The sequence below is a fragment of the Mya arenaria genome, chromosome 15 (assembly GCF_026914265.1).
Source record: "Mya arenaria isolate MELC-2E11 chromosome 15, ASM2691426v1".
NCBI classification, from domain to species: Eukaryota; Metazoa; Mollusca; class Bivalvia; order Myida; family Myidae; genus Mya; species Mya arenaria.
The window spans coordinates 37434310-37450121 of NC_069136.1; the positions used below are offsets into that span (position 1 = coordinate 37434310).

General features: G+C 32.9%; 1 long non-coding RNA gene across 1 annotated transcript; it reads left to right on the forward strand.

Annotated features, from left to right (window-relative positions):
- The first annotated feature begins 1569 nt into the window (after positions 1-1569).
- On the forward strand, positions 1570-14712 carry LOC128220650 (uncharacterized). Its single transcript, XR_008258826.1, has 4 exons — positions 1570-2089; positions 7183-7256; positions 12497-12619; positions 13027-14712. It is a non-coding gene; the product is annotated as an uncharacterized LOC128220650 (long non-coding RNA).
- Positions 14713-15812: the final 1100 nt, after the last annotated feature.

Sequence of the window (15812 nt, forward strand, 5' to 3'; positions counted from 1 at the left end):
AAGTATTCTTACTCAATCAGTGACACAAATTCCATTTTTTAAATATCTTTACACTAGTTTCATCTCCTCAGACGCCATTTTTAATCGATTAAGTTGTGGTTACAAACGACTAAGAACTTATTCATTTTTTCATTTGAAGCTATACTCACTTTTACGCTTGAAAATGTTATTTCGGTTGTCAGTACCTTTACACAGAAAATGTACCATTTTCTTGATTTTTAATGAAGATGTAATTAATTGATGGAAATCCATATGAAATGTTTTACCTAAGATAATAGTTTATTTCATACACACTGTTCTGCAGGGGAGCAGGACCTTTCAACCCCAAGAGGCTTTTTAACCCTTCTAAAAAAGAACACTTTTCAGTTTTCAACCCTTAGACTTTTAAACCCCTATTTCAAAGACTTTTCAACCCCTACCTGTTTGGACTTTTTAACTCCTATAACAAAGACTTTTCAACCCCTAGTTGAATTATTTTAATAACCATATTAAAGACTTTTTAACTCCTAAACCAAAGACTTTCCAACCCCTATTATTTGGTTTTGAGCTGGTCCAAGCTAAACACCATTAAAAATGCTGCAAGGCATTTTAGAATGTTAACATGCATCATGTGCCAATGCCTTCCTCAAACAGTAATACTAGTATATGTTTTAGAAAAAAATATCGAACTGTAAAAACATGTAAGGCTGGTGAATTTTGCATTACAAAATAAACGCTATTGGTAATTAATGCCATGTTGTCACTTTACTACATACCCGGTAGTAGTATATAAGCCAGTCATCCTACAAGATAGCAGTGAAGCAAAAATACACATATGATGATTACTTGTAAATCATCTTGTATATGTGGAAAAAATGAACTTGTTATCTAGCTGATTGTAAAAACACTTTGTCATTCTTAAAGGGACTCGTACCTCATTGGCACCAAATAATCATTTTCCAGGTAATGTGTCTGAAATAATTAGTTAACTCTTTGATACTGAAATTGCAGAACAAAATACAATGAAAGTATGAAAATAAAGTCTTGTTTTAATCAGGGGTGAACCTACGCTTTTTACGTCATGGACAAATAAATAGCATAACCACTCAGCAAAAGGGACTCATACATAATTTATGGATATTTTGATCATGCATACCTTGGAAGCAACACCTTTTATTTCGTATTTAAAACAAATTTGCTAAAGAACCACATTTTACAAACTACGAGCTATAACTTATACAATAAACTCATACCTGGTTGAGCATTTTTGATGTAGAAATGAGGCACCCAAAATGCCAACAAGTACATATATGCATGCATAAATATTGAAGCAATGGTTAACATCGTCGCTTAAGTATATCCCTCACGCATCAAAATTAATTTTGCAATTGCACTAGTGGCCAGAAGGAGGGGGGGGTGACCCCCCCCCCCCCCAACCACAACGTACCGATGTCGTCCAAGTTAACTTTTCGTTTCAAGGCAGGGGATACAGGGTAATCCAGAAGAACTGGAAAAAAGGTTGTGAAATTGCGTAAATTTGTTTATTTTTTGTTTAGTGACACTGTTATTCAAAATCAATACATACACATATATAACAAACATCAATTGTGACTGATAAACCTTTAACTACATACTAAATAATGCATTTATTGAAAATATTTATTACTGATAACAAGATTGTAACCGTGTTTTTAATAGCAGAAAGCGCAAAAAATATTAAATGATTGGTAAATGCTAAAAGATTTATTGTGGTCTACTATAGTCTCATAAGGTAGAAATACCGTGTGTAATGCTCATTTCTTTCAAATTTAACTCGATATCCTTCATAAGAACCATTGTTTTCGACATTTATTCATTCTTTTAGGAATATTGAAACAACATTATTAATTGTGGTAAACCTTATCTGGCAGTACTTAAGAGTGCATCTTTGACTTTATTACTCGAGTGAATGCACCTTCAAACCGGTTTAACACCAACATGTCACAGTAATCAATACCATCTGTGTTAAGATGTCGGGAATGTGTTAGACGAATGATTTTGTTTTATGGAGCTTTGAAGAGCGATGAATGGCACTAAAGTGGTGCCAAATGGATATCTCAAACACCCATTGGTAAGTCATTTATTTTTTTCCATTTAATTTTTTGTCTTGATTTTTGAATATATAAACAGTCAATAAGTAGGACATCTCGTAGTCTAAAATAATAGACGTGTTATACGGGATTCTTCCAATCCCGAACGTCTAAACGGGAATGTGCAAAAAACGGGGGTGTTTTAAAAATATTGAAATTGTTTTAAGTGAAGTATTTTATGGTTGAAATTGATCATAAAGAGTTATATTCATATTTTACCATGTAAGTGAAATGTTATTTTGCACTAAACAAGCATTTAATGCATTAAAACTAGTTGTTTACCTTTCGAATAAAACGAAAGTTGACTGACACAGAAAACAATTATGCGAAGGGGAACAACTCGATACACTCGTAATAACTCGGCCTCCTCCGACAAAGCTTCGAGATAGACCTCGTTATACAATCGTAACAACTCGGCCATGGCCGAAATATTCCGAGCGATTTAAAACTGTGCCCTGAAGCCTTGCAGGTGCCATTCATGTATATATCGTTCTGTTTTGACAGAATGAAATGAAAAAAAGCCGTCAAACTCATAATTATAAGTTGGATATTTATTTTTTGTGTACGGAACTAATATAAAATAACATTATCTGGTAATATTTCTTGTTTTTATGATATTTTATAGACTCTATATGCTTTAACCCGGAATCCTGATCGGAACAACTACCCACTTTTGATACTAAACAATTTGTACGTGAAGGATTTGCCATATCAAAAATCTAAAAAAAATCCGCCAACGTACAATTATTTGGACTAGGACATCTCGTAAAGAACGTTCACTTGAAACAGTCCTCTTCTTATCCACACTTCGACAGGGAGTGGGGCTACTCTGCCTAAATAGCCGTCAACGAGTATTTTAAGAAATATCAAAATAATAAAAAATGGTGTCCCAGTGGTTGCACCAGTCAATTGTAACCATGCCCCCACCCCCCCCCCCCATAGTCCACCTAAATGACCGTCAATGGGTCTTTTGACGATTTTAAGACTATGGCAGTTACAGGGATACACATGAAATGTCAAAATAATAAAAAAAGTATCCCTACTCGCTTATTATTGTAGCTCCCCCCCCCCCCCCCCCGCCCCGCCCCCCAGTCTAAAATTATAGACGTGTAATACATTCTTCCAATCCTTACTGGTTGACGGTACATTTCCTAACAGGGCACAAATCCTGAACACCGGCTAAAACACGCGTTTGTTTACCGTGATCGATTATTCGATGATCTAGATCAATACAGAGGCTTGCCTTGGTCACACTTGCGAAGTTTCATCTTGTTTTGTTAAGCATTTTTCTAAAAAATGCCATTTATTTATTATAGCATACTTTTTTATTATAATTGTATGACCATGTATTTTCGCTTTTCAAGTGTTCGGTATTTGTGCCCTCCATAGCGTATTTTGAAGGGTGATTTACTATCCATAAAATTGAACGATTTTCGACATAATGTTGACGAGATCGTGAATCTGTACTTTGACAGCTGTTTTCACATGAACCAAAGATGTTTCATACGAAAGTTTAACTTACTACAACATAAACTCTCCAAGATAATTGTAAAAAACATCAAAAAGTGTTCGGATTTGTGACCTTAGCCAGTAACGTCTAAACGGGCTTGTGCAAAAACCGGGGGTGTTTTGAAAAATATTGAAATTGTATTAAGTGAAGTATTTTATGGTTTAAATTGATCATAAAGGTTTATATTCATACTTTACCATGTAAGTGAAAAGTTATTTTGCATTAAAACACATTATTTACCTTTCCAATAAAACAAAAGTTGACTGACACAGACAACAATTATGCCAAGCGGAACAACTCGACCCAATCGTAATAACTCGGCCACCACTGACAAGCTTCTAGATAGACCTCGTAAATACAATCGTAACAACTCAGCCATGGCCGAAATGTTCCAATTGTTTAAAAATTGTGCCCTGAAGCCTTGCAGGTGCCCTTCATGTATATATCGCTATGTTTTGACAGCAAGAAATGAAAAATAAACGTCAAACTCATAATTATTCATAGGATATGACATTTTTATGTATGGAACTGATATAAAATTACATAATCTGGTAATATTTCTTGTTTTATGATATTTTTGAGATGTTAAATGCTTTAACCCAGAATCCCGATCGGAATAACTACCCACTTTTGATACTAAACAATTTGTATGTGAAGGATTTGCCATATCAAAAAAGATACAAAAATCCGTAAACGTACAATTCTTTGGTCTACTAAGATTTAGCTTGTGAATGTCATTTTACAGCGAAATCAACAAGTTAAAAAAATACTCATGACCTGTTCCTTATCAATATGAAATATCTTTAAACTTTTAGGAACATTATGCAAAAAAAAACAACAGTATGTTTGACCTTCGGTATAAGAAAATAACTATTTTCTAATAAAACTACTGTTGAAAAATGTAAGCTAATGAAATGGAAAATAAAAAGATGCTTCCAAACATGCCATATTTTCTTGAGACCATTCAGGGGGATTAATGTTCAAAAGTCTGAAAATTCAGGGGGATTTTGGTAGTATTCAGGGTTTTTTTTTAGCAGGTCTAATTTGACAAAATTTCAGAGTATTTTAAGACGCAAGTACAAAAAAACAAATTGCCATAATTTTGAAAGACTCCCGAGGGGATTATGTCCAGAATTTAAGGGGATTTGGGTCACATACCAGAGAATTTTCATCATCGCCATGTAGCATTACGGGCATGACACACGTGCCAATTTACCTTGTCTACCCCTTTTTCCAGCACTTCATCTATATTTTAATGAGACACAGCCATATTGCATAATAAAAGCACTCACTTGCAAAATAGAATACTTCACAGAAAAATATGTTTCAGAGACAATTTAATGGGCTTACCTTCCTCTAAAATTGGATACAAAATCTGCTCATTATGATCATAAATGATGACTTTCAGACTAATAGAGAGAATGGAATGATTTATCAATATTTTTCATTTCAATTCCCAAATAGTCAGATTTGTTTGCTTCTGATAAAAAGCAAATGCATAATTTATTGTTTAAGTTCATAAACATATCATCTTTTGGCATTCATCAAAAAATAAAAAACATCACCACCATAATATTAAAATAAATAAAAGTCATTTCATCCGAATTGTCTACTTTCAGTTTCTCTTCTGGAAGTTCTGTTATTTTCCGATATTTGAGATGAAGGTCATGTCATGTATGTAAACATATTAGTGGGTCATAACAAAGAACAGCATTGTCTATTAGTTATTTTAATCCTTTTCTTTACCAAATAATGTACTGTCACCTTTAAATCATAAATCATTTTGATGACAATGACACATGTTTAAACACTTTAATTTGTTACATCCTCTCTGATTGGATAAAACCTATAGTTTTAACCAATGAAAATCGTCCTTTTATCTGACCAGTCTAATTGACATTTCTTATGCAAATTCTGACAGTTTCAATCAAAACAATGCATGAAATGTGCCCTGCTGACTTATTAAGTGTCACCCAATTGGTGTTGTTAAAACACACCATCAGTTGATAATCCAATTAAGACAAGAAGGGCATTATAACTGCAAACAGGCATATATAATTAAACCCTGTGATAATTTTGCGTAATTTTAAACACACTTTTTTTAATTTCGGGGGATTTTCATCCCCCTCCGGGAGACCGGGGGATGGGTCGAAATTCCGGGGGATTTTTCCCCCTCCGGGGGATATGGCATGTATGTCAGCTTCTGGGTTGCTTTGAAGTTGAACTGCTCACATGAACCCACAAAAGATGTGTAGGTATGTGCTTAACAATAAAGGATAAAACATTAAAATGAAGCATTTCAAGTGGAGGTTTTCATTAGGGTAGTGCTACCTTAAACACACACTTTACAATTATTTTTTTCTCTTTTTTAATCTATTTTCTTTAACCAATGGACTATACAAACAGTAGGGTCAGTCCCAGTATACAGGACAATTATTCAATAAAATGTTTATCCTTTTGATATCATAATTGGTAAAAAAATATCAAAATGTAAAGAAAAAATAACAGAGACCGGGTTCAAACTGTGGTCGCCAAAATTGCAGTCCAGTGTTGTATCCACTGCTATGAAAGTTAACATTTGTTTATTTGATTTAATATATACCTAGCTTGGTAACATTAAGTGATAACATCGACTAGCCAATCACACATAAAAAATTAATTATACTAGGTATACCCACCTAGTAATCTTTTTTAATGGAAAAAAAATGTGAAAAATCAATTAATTGTAAACTATGTGGTACTTCAGTTAGTTAGTTTCAATGCATTGTACACATTGATACCAAATTCATGTCAGTATTCGACAATTTTCTCTTCTTTCGCTATTTCATCATACGGTGTATAGCCCCTGAATAAAGTTTCACTCTGTTTCATTGAGTATATTTCTTAAAAATCCTTTCTTTGTTCTAATCTGCTAAAAGGTCAAAAAAGTCACAGTCATGTGAGCATCTTTGAGGCCTCTCAGTTATTATAACCAATGCACCAGTCAATTGTAACGGTTACTAACCACGCACACCCCCCGGTCTGGGGGTATACTGGGAATAGTCGGGAAATGGGCCGTGTTTTTACTTTCTATGTGGCCACGCAGGGCCGGGTGACCGCAGTGGTTTTGTCTTTGAGCCAAATTTAGCTGAGATTGGGCCTTATATAGAGTCTCTGGTGTGCAGGGGCATTTGGCCGGGGTTTTACCATCAGTTCGTTCCCGCAGGGGAGGGGATTAGACCCAGGGTTGGCTGGACCGAAAGTCAAAGTCCCCGCTATTCCCTGGACCTGGGGGCGCCATGGTTACAATTGACTGGTGCACAACATATAAGATATTTATAAAATAAATAAAAGTACAGTTAATCAATAAATTTTAATGTGGTAAATTAACAAAGAATTAGATAGATGCTTTATGCAAAATCTCACAAAGATGTAAAAAAATACAAAGGAGTTCAGGTTTGCTAGTTTGTAAAAATATTTCATGGAATCATGGTAAATTGTTATATTATATGTCCAATGACAGCCCATATATTTTCTAACTACTTGAACCTTTCTTGTTATAATTCTTATTATTTTTTGTTTTAGTTGATGTGTGATGCTGATAATACAGAGACAGCTAGAGTGACAGAGTTTGATGAATAAACTTAAATTAAAAAACAGTGAGTACAATAATCTATTTTAACATGTCTTGTGTGTAAAGTGTGATTCCGAAGCAGTAAATATATATATATATGTATCTTTAAGTTTTGAATCACAAATTTAGATCAAAGATCTATTATCACACAAAACTTAAAGGATATATACGAAAAGTCATGTGAATTGTGCAAGTCATATAATATAAAATTTATATTGATCAAGTCAAGCCATGCCATGTAAAAAAAACTGACATCATATCAAAGATTGTATGAATCATTCTCAGAGCTATTGAAAATATTTAATTGGTTGTAAGCGGACCATGCACGGTAATTTTGAGTAACCCCACCAGCCAATACAATATGGCTAAAAAGGCTTTGATAATATTTTTTATCTAATGTTTATCTTTCCTAAAATATTTATATTTATAAATCTATTTACCAGTATAAATCTGTATTTATTTATTTATTAATGCATTTATTTGCTCACTAATATATACAATACACTTATCGTTGTATATTGTCTAGCTAATACATGTATACAAATATGCATAATATGCATAATTATGGGGGGGGGGGGGGTCATAATTACCTATGGTGTACTGTCTTGTTCTTACGAAGATATGATTTTGACTAAAATCCTTACTGAAAAGGCAGTGCAGACTGGCCTGTTTAAATAATTAATTAAATCTTAATGGGTTTAAATGTATTTTATTTTATTTTTAAAGATATTTTAGAGTTTAAAAGGAAGAGAGTCTGTTTTAAAGACTAAATAATTATATAGTCAGGATAAAAAATAATTATTTTTCAAAATCAAGTTCAAATAATTTTCCATTATTTGGCAAATGGAAAAAAGCTAAATATATATTAAGAATGTTTTACTCGATAGAAAGTAGGCCCAGTATCTTTTGCATTGCAACACTAAGAAAGTAAATATTTATTTTTTGTCTTTTACCAATTCCATCAAAGTCTGTGAGTGGCTCATGATGCTTAGGCCTGCCAATTTAATGGTTTTCGAAATCATAAATTGAGACAACTTATAACTTTTGTATAAAATCTTCAAAGCTTTCAATAACTTAACATGTCATCCACCTTATTGTCTCAATTTAAAAATAGTTTTCACTCAACAACTTACTTATTAATCAGGATAATAATTTGATAATGACTATCACTATCATTCTGTAAGATAATGTACTGACAGTACATAAATTTAATCCCCAATATATCAGATGAGTGTGATAGTATATGCTCTTAATAGTTGTAGCCCGGAATTATACGTAGGAAACAATAGAGTCATTGGACTGTTACACGAATTTCAATAGCTCGAAATTCGCCTTTTATTTGTACCAGCATGGGAAAACCCTGTTATGTTAATACATATAGCCCGGAAGTAACAAATAAAAGGTGAATTTCGAGCTATTGAAATTCATGTAACAGTCCAATGACTCTATTGTTTCCGAAGTAATGTGTGTATATTACAACGGTTTAATTTTGTTTGTACCGGAGGATTAGGTCGGAAAAACTAGAATAGCTATAATTCCGGGCTACAACTATTCCGGGCTATATGTATTAATATATATATATATATATATATATATATATATATATATATAAATGCACGAAATCAATGTGGGATTTTCATTAAGTTTTGGTTAAACCATCTTTGTAACAAATTACAGTTACTTCCAAATTACATCTTATTCTACATAATACAAACTGGAGGACAGTTCTTTTTATTTGGTAATGTTAAGAGACTTGAAGACAAAAAAAAAATGTTTAAATTCAGAAAACCTTACACAAAGTAGAAACCTTCTATTAATGTCATTATCTTGAAAAAATGAACATGCCTTTTAGCAATTGTATCAATCTGTGAAAATCTACATTTTGCCTTCGACATGTTATACAATTTAAGGATATTTACATGGAAATTAAGTTCAATTCTAAATTGACAGTCATGTATTTCTTCCAAAATTTTCATAGTATAAGGAACATGAATTTTTTATGAATTTAAGTGCATAACTGCAGATAATGATCATTATCTTAAATCAATTACAAGCCAATTCATAGTCATGCATATAGCCGCCTTTTCAAAATATGATAGTGATTGTCTCAAATGACCAGTCTTTCTCTGTGGGGGGTGGGGGCTGTCAGTCATAAGGAAACCTTTAAAAGGCATATTCATTCAGCCAATCAGATGTCAGGTTCAGTGAAAGGGGCGATGCCAGGTCAAGTAAAAGGGGTGGAGCTAAAATAAATACTGACATTCAATGAAGATAGATCCCCCTTTGGCCTCACAAATATGTTTCAGTCACACTAGGGGGTGTGACAGGGTCAAGCCATAATGGAGCCATAGGCAAGCAGACTTTTATTAACCCAACAACAACAACAACAGGTGTAATTCTTACCAACTGAGGAAAAAACTTTAGAGGTTTTATTATTGCTCATTTTTTTATACAAATTAAATATCTAACAATGACAAATATAAAATATGATCATTCAAGCATAATATTGACACCAAACATGACACATCTTGCAAATGGTCTTGAATAAAATTCCTACACTTTTTATAATGATAATACATGGGACCAATATCAAAACCATTATCCTGTTAAATAGGACAATGGATTTGATATTGGTAATTCGCAGACAATACAATGTAATTAAGTAAAAAAATACACAGTATGCACATGCACACTGGCTTCAAACAAAAATTGTTGCTTAGGCCAAAAAAAAGTATTCATAGTTTCCAGTTAAATATCAAAAAAGGTAGGCATACGGTAACTGTTGTTTTTTTTAGGACCATGTTTCTTTGGCAAACTGACCTATATCAGGGAATTATTAAGGTCTTTACTAAAAAAGCACATATTGATCAAAACACCAAAAACAAAAAAGGATCAGAAGGATAAAAATAGGGTCAGTTGGGCGGAAACAAAGATTTTTGAATCCTTATTTTGTCAATGATGTCATGTCAGTGATCAAAATGATAACACAATTAAGCCCTGCATTCTGGAATGTGGGGCTAAATTCTTGATTGTGTTATAGTAGGGCCAAAAATAAAATGATTTGGTTAGGGTTACATCCTTTTTAAAAACAGAAAGAGTAAAAAGTATAAAGGATTACATTTTTAAAATACATAATATATATGCGTTTTCACTTTAAAATACATGCATTGTTACAGTCTTGTTTTCAGTAAGTAACTTTTCCTTAAATGCATTCTTTGGAAAGTAATTTAAGGTTTATTATTCAAAATATATGTTAGTCAACTTGTGTATGTATTGATTTCCAACTTTTTTATTTTTTGTTTAAACTTTATGTATTAGAATTTCTTTGTGTAAATACCTGCTTATGTGATAAAAGACTGCTGACTAAAGATTAGATTTCAGATTTTGATATTTCCATTCCAAATTTAATGTTTTACAGCTTAAACTGCTACTAACAGTTTAAGAAAAATGCATAAAACATCAATTTTGGATGGAAGTATGAAAAGCTGCAATCTGATATTTTGTCAGCAGTCTTTTATCGCTGGTTTGCAGATATTTACGCAAAAATTCGCTTGTTCGAAGACAAAAATTTTAAAAAAAGTTGTCAAAACGTTCAATCTGTGAGGTTGCAGCTTTAATATAAGACTAACGTAAATATTAAAAACAAATGAGGCCCCTTTAATATTAACATGTCAATATCAAAAAGAAGATGAAAACTATGAGAAAGTGTTTTTATAATTAAAAATAAATTGCTTAAAGCAAATATCTGAAATTAATAATTGTCATGCAAAGCAGCCTGTAATGAATATGAATATTAGATTTTGGCCTTGAACACCTTTTTAAGAAGAGTGTTTTGAAGTAAGGATTATCATAATGCTGAACTTAATATTGTACTGTAGCTTTGTAGCAAATCCTTATGATTAAAGTCACTGTGTCTTCCTTATGCTGTGATAAAGATCTCCATAGTAACATTTCTAAACCTAATAAATTAAGTGAAAAAGGGTGTTTATTGGGGGTAATAAAACACATCTTGATAATGGCCAATTAGTTTTAATCTTTCAAGTGTTGGTAGGATGGGAGGGGGGTCTTAACTTTTTGAACTGCCAATATTTTCCTGGTTATTTTGTCCACCATGTCAAAATGATCTGGGTTGTTTTGTCAACCCTGTCTAAATGGGTTGGACGTGTTTTGTCCCCTTAGTCAAAAATGACATGGGATGTTTTGTCCTACATTTTTATAAAGGAGTTCAGAATAAATAACACATTAGTTTTCGTGCTTATGTAAAATAAATGCAAATGACTTTCATTATAAGTTTAAAAAATACTCTTAACGCTGCATTCTCACAGATTTACCATTTTTACAACTTTTTTATTTTTGTCTTGGAAAGAGCAAATTTTTGCGTAAATATCTGCAACCCATTGATGTAAGATTGTTGATAAAAAAACAGATCTTAGATTTTCATATTTTCGAAAATGTTAGAGCTTAAAACCTTACTAACGGTTTAAGAAAAATGCATAAAACATCAATTTATGAACTTAAATATAAAAATCCGCGATCTAATTTTTTGTCAGCAGTCTTATTAACTGGTTTCCATGGATTGTAGCAAAAATTGGCTTGTTCCAAGACAAAAATTAAAAAGTTGTCGAAATGTTTAATCTGTGATAGTACAGCTTTAATTATGGTAGCTTTTCAGTCATTTGCCTATATATGTCTATTTGATTCAGTAAATACTTCATAATATTAAAGCTAGGCTTATTAGGATATGCTTATTTTTCATTGGGTTCTATTTTTAGCACATAACAGCTTCATTACAAGAATATATTAATTATTATTAAAGCTGCATGCACTCTCACAAATTTACCGTTTTTACAACTTTTTTATTTTTTTTTGTCTTGGAAAGAGCAAATTTTTGGGTTTAATAGTATCTGCAAACCAATGATAAAAGACTGCTGACATAGATCATATCGCAGATTTGCATATTTTCGTTTGAAAGCCAATGTTTTGTGGGTTAAACTATTACTAACAGTTAAAGAAAAATGCATGATCTAATTTTTTGTCAGCAGTTTTATATCACTGGTTTTCATGGATTCTTGAAAAAAAAAATACTTCCCTGTTGGCCAATTGAGAACAAAATCAAGAGGTTTTGGGTTTTGCTGTTTATATGTTCTGGAATTTTTCAAAAGCATTTATTTATAGGACTTATGAATTTTATGTACAGCATTCTGTATATTGTCAAGTGTCCATTTTTTTAAATTATATACAACATGTATAAATTTAATGTTTCAGGAAATAACCACCATCTCTCTCAGAGGTCATCTTTCTCATTATTGTGGGGAAACCTCAAAGGGCATCAGGAAAACCTTCATCAACCTCTTTGTGCCCAGTGGCTTGTGCAACAGTGTTTCAGAAGTATAAATACCTTTTTAATTTGTGTATATCATTTGTATAATGACTTGTTTTTATATATTAAATATATATATATGATTTATTATATATATATAGATGGTTAATCTTATGACTTCCTGATAGTATTTAAGTTGTGAAATATTAAATAATCTAATCATAAAAAATGCTTGGAAATGACAATAAAAAAAAGATATTTGTCGAATAGGAAGTTTCACCTGTCCTGTTTATATTACAAATCATTTTAAATCAGACAGAAAATTCAATATACTTGTTGTATCTCAGCTGTTTATTTGTCTTCACATTTTGTATTGTCACATCAAGCCTGTTTGAACATCCTAGAGAAGATAAGTGTATAGAAGTGGATATGATATAATAAATATGCATATAAATGTGCTTGGGATTATTTTCAGATTATCATTAAAATGGGGATAATGGATGACTGGCCACACATATGGGGCTATGGACAAGCTTCAGAGCAGGCTGCCAGGTGGTGGTGTTAGTAGTTTATACTCCGGGTCCCGGCGTGAGCACATTGAAGGGTCCCAGAGTGACAGTTCAACCACCGCACACCTATCCTGGGCAGAACCAGTACTAGGTGCCTTCACCTCTGCAAGGAACTGACAGCTTCTGTACATGCCAGGTGCAGTGGTACAGTGCGAATGGTCGTAGAAAGGATTTCATAACCAATCACAACAGAGGTGACCTGGTCCGCCCGGGAATCGAACCCGGGATGTCCAATTCAGAGTCCAACGCTCTACCGATTGAGCTGACCGGGCGGACATATTAGCTACATTAGATGACAAGCCATCTATGCTGGACATTCTTCACAATAAAATGTGATGTCACAGGAGCTGTCTATCTCAACAGCTCACACTGTCCGTATTTGACTAAAGGAATGAATGAAGTCACTGCAGAAGTTAGATTGAGGAATGTCCATGTCACTACCCATCATTTGGAAGGAGTTGGATAAAAAAAGTGTGGCCTATGTATTGAAACAGGTCCGATTTCCAGTTACGGACAGTCTTGATTTGTCTGATTACATTTTTGACCAACATGATGGTCTAAAAGAACACTTACTGGTAACTGGTAAAATCATGGCCCAGTTGTTCCAAGAGGCAGGCGAGTGGGAAGTTACTAGACTCCATTTCTTTATGGGTTGATCTGAGGTTCCAGTTCAGTTAAAGTACTGATAGAACACCAAGTGTTTGCCATAATACAGCAACATTTGATTTGTAACTATGTATTTGTTTGAATTGTTGAAACAGTACTGTTTACTAAATAATGTGTATGTATATGAAGAATAATATTATAAATAATTTGTAAGAACCTGATATTAAGTAAAATGTCGATAAGTCTAAATATGTATCTGCGAATCATTTTTGTATATCTGTAAAGATTACATTGCCTATATTCCTCAATTTATATTTTTCTTTTAGCCAGTCAATAACTTTTCTTAAGTTCTATCTTCAAAATTGTCGGGACAGGGATTATAGCCCTTAATTAACCCAAATATGTAACATTCAATGCAAAATTTCTAATTGGCTGCATTTAGGCAGTTCAGATGCAGGAACAAACATCACTTGGGTCCTTAATAATAGCTTTCCATCTGACATTGAAGATCCAATAAAAGGAATTTGTCATGTGACTGTTTATTAACTCTCAATTTATTGAAAGTGAAATTACTTACATGATTTGTAAGAACTAAATTATAATGATATCAAATGATTGTTTAAATTAAATAAAATAGATGATTACATACATGAACTATTTTTATTTCTTGTTTGTCAATATGAAGAGTAATGCAATGGCTTTTGAATTTCATAAAAAAGGATGGAAAAATGTATGTTTATTGTTTAAGCAATTAATTAAGTAATAAAAGTTTTTTTTTTCTTTTTTTCAAATTATGCTATCTTATAATACAGATCGTTATTTGTTTAATTTTGGTACAAATGAAGTATATAAGGTATGTCTAATGTTACAAATAGCAAAAATTCAAATGCAAATCATGGTGACTTGACTAAATGTGAATGCTAATTGAATCAAAATAGTTAATAAATAATAATGTTCATTTGAAACAATTGAGAGTATAAGTTTGGTTTGTGTATGCCATATATATTCCCGGGGGGGGGGGGGGGGGGAATGAAAAAATGAAAAGTATATTACTATGCGCAGTGCTATAATAATTAATAAGTAAATGTTTTTAGCTCACCTGTCACATAGTGACAAGGTGAGCTTTTGTGATCACAATTTGTCCGGCGTCCGTCTGTCGTCCGTCCGTCCGTAAACTTTTACTTTAAACGACATCTCCTCATAAACCGCTTAGCCAATTTCTTCCAAACTTTACAGGAATGTTCCTTGGGTGGTCCCCTTTGAAAATTGTTCAAAGAATTGAATTCCATGCAGAACTCTGGTTGCCATGGCAACGGAAAGGAAAAACTTTTAAAAATCTTATTTTTCAAAACCACAAGGCCTAGAGCCTTAATATTTGGTATATAGCATCATCTAGTGGTCCTCTACCAAAATTGTTAAAACTATCCCCCTGGGGTCAAAAATGGCCCTGCCCCGGGGGTCACTTGTTTTACATAGACTTATATAGGGAAAATCTTCTTCTCAAAAACCACAAGGCCTAGAACCTTGAAAATTGGTATGTGTCATCATGTAGTGGTCCTCTACAAAATTTGTTCATATTATTCTCCTGGGGTCAAAAATGGCCCCGCCCCAGGGGTCACTAGTTTCATTACATAGTGTTATATAGTAAATCTTTAAAAATCTTCTCCGAAACTGTAAGGCCCAGGGCTTAGATATTTGGTATACAGCATCATCTAGTGGACCTTTACCAGATTTGTTCAAATTATTGCCACAGGGTCAAAATTGACCCCGCCTAGGGGGTCCTTGTTTTTACGTAGTGTTATATAGTAAATCTTTAAAAATATTCTTCTCCAGAACCGTAAGGCCAGGAGATTAGATATTTGGTATACAACATCATCTTGTGGACCTCTATCAAAGTTGTTCAAATTATTGCCACAGGGTCAAAATTGGCCCCGCCCTGAAAGTTATTTGTTTTTATATAGTCTTATATAATAAAACTTTAAAAATCCTCTTCTCCAAAATATAAGACCTAGAGCTTTCATATTTGGTATATAGTGTTACCTAGTGGACCTACACCAAAGGTATTCAAATTATTGTCCCGGGGTCA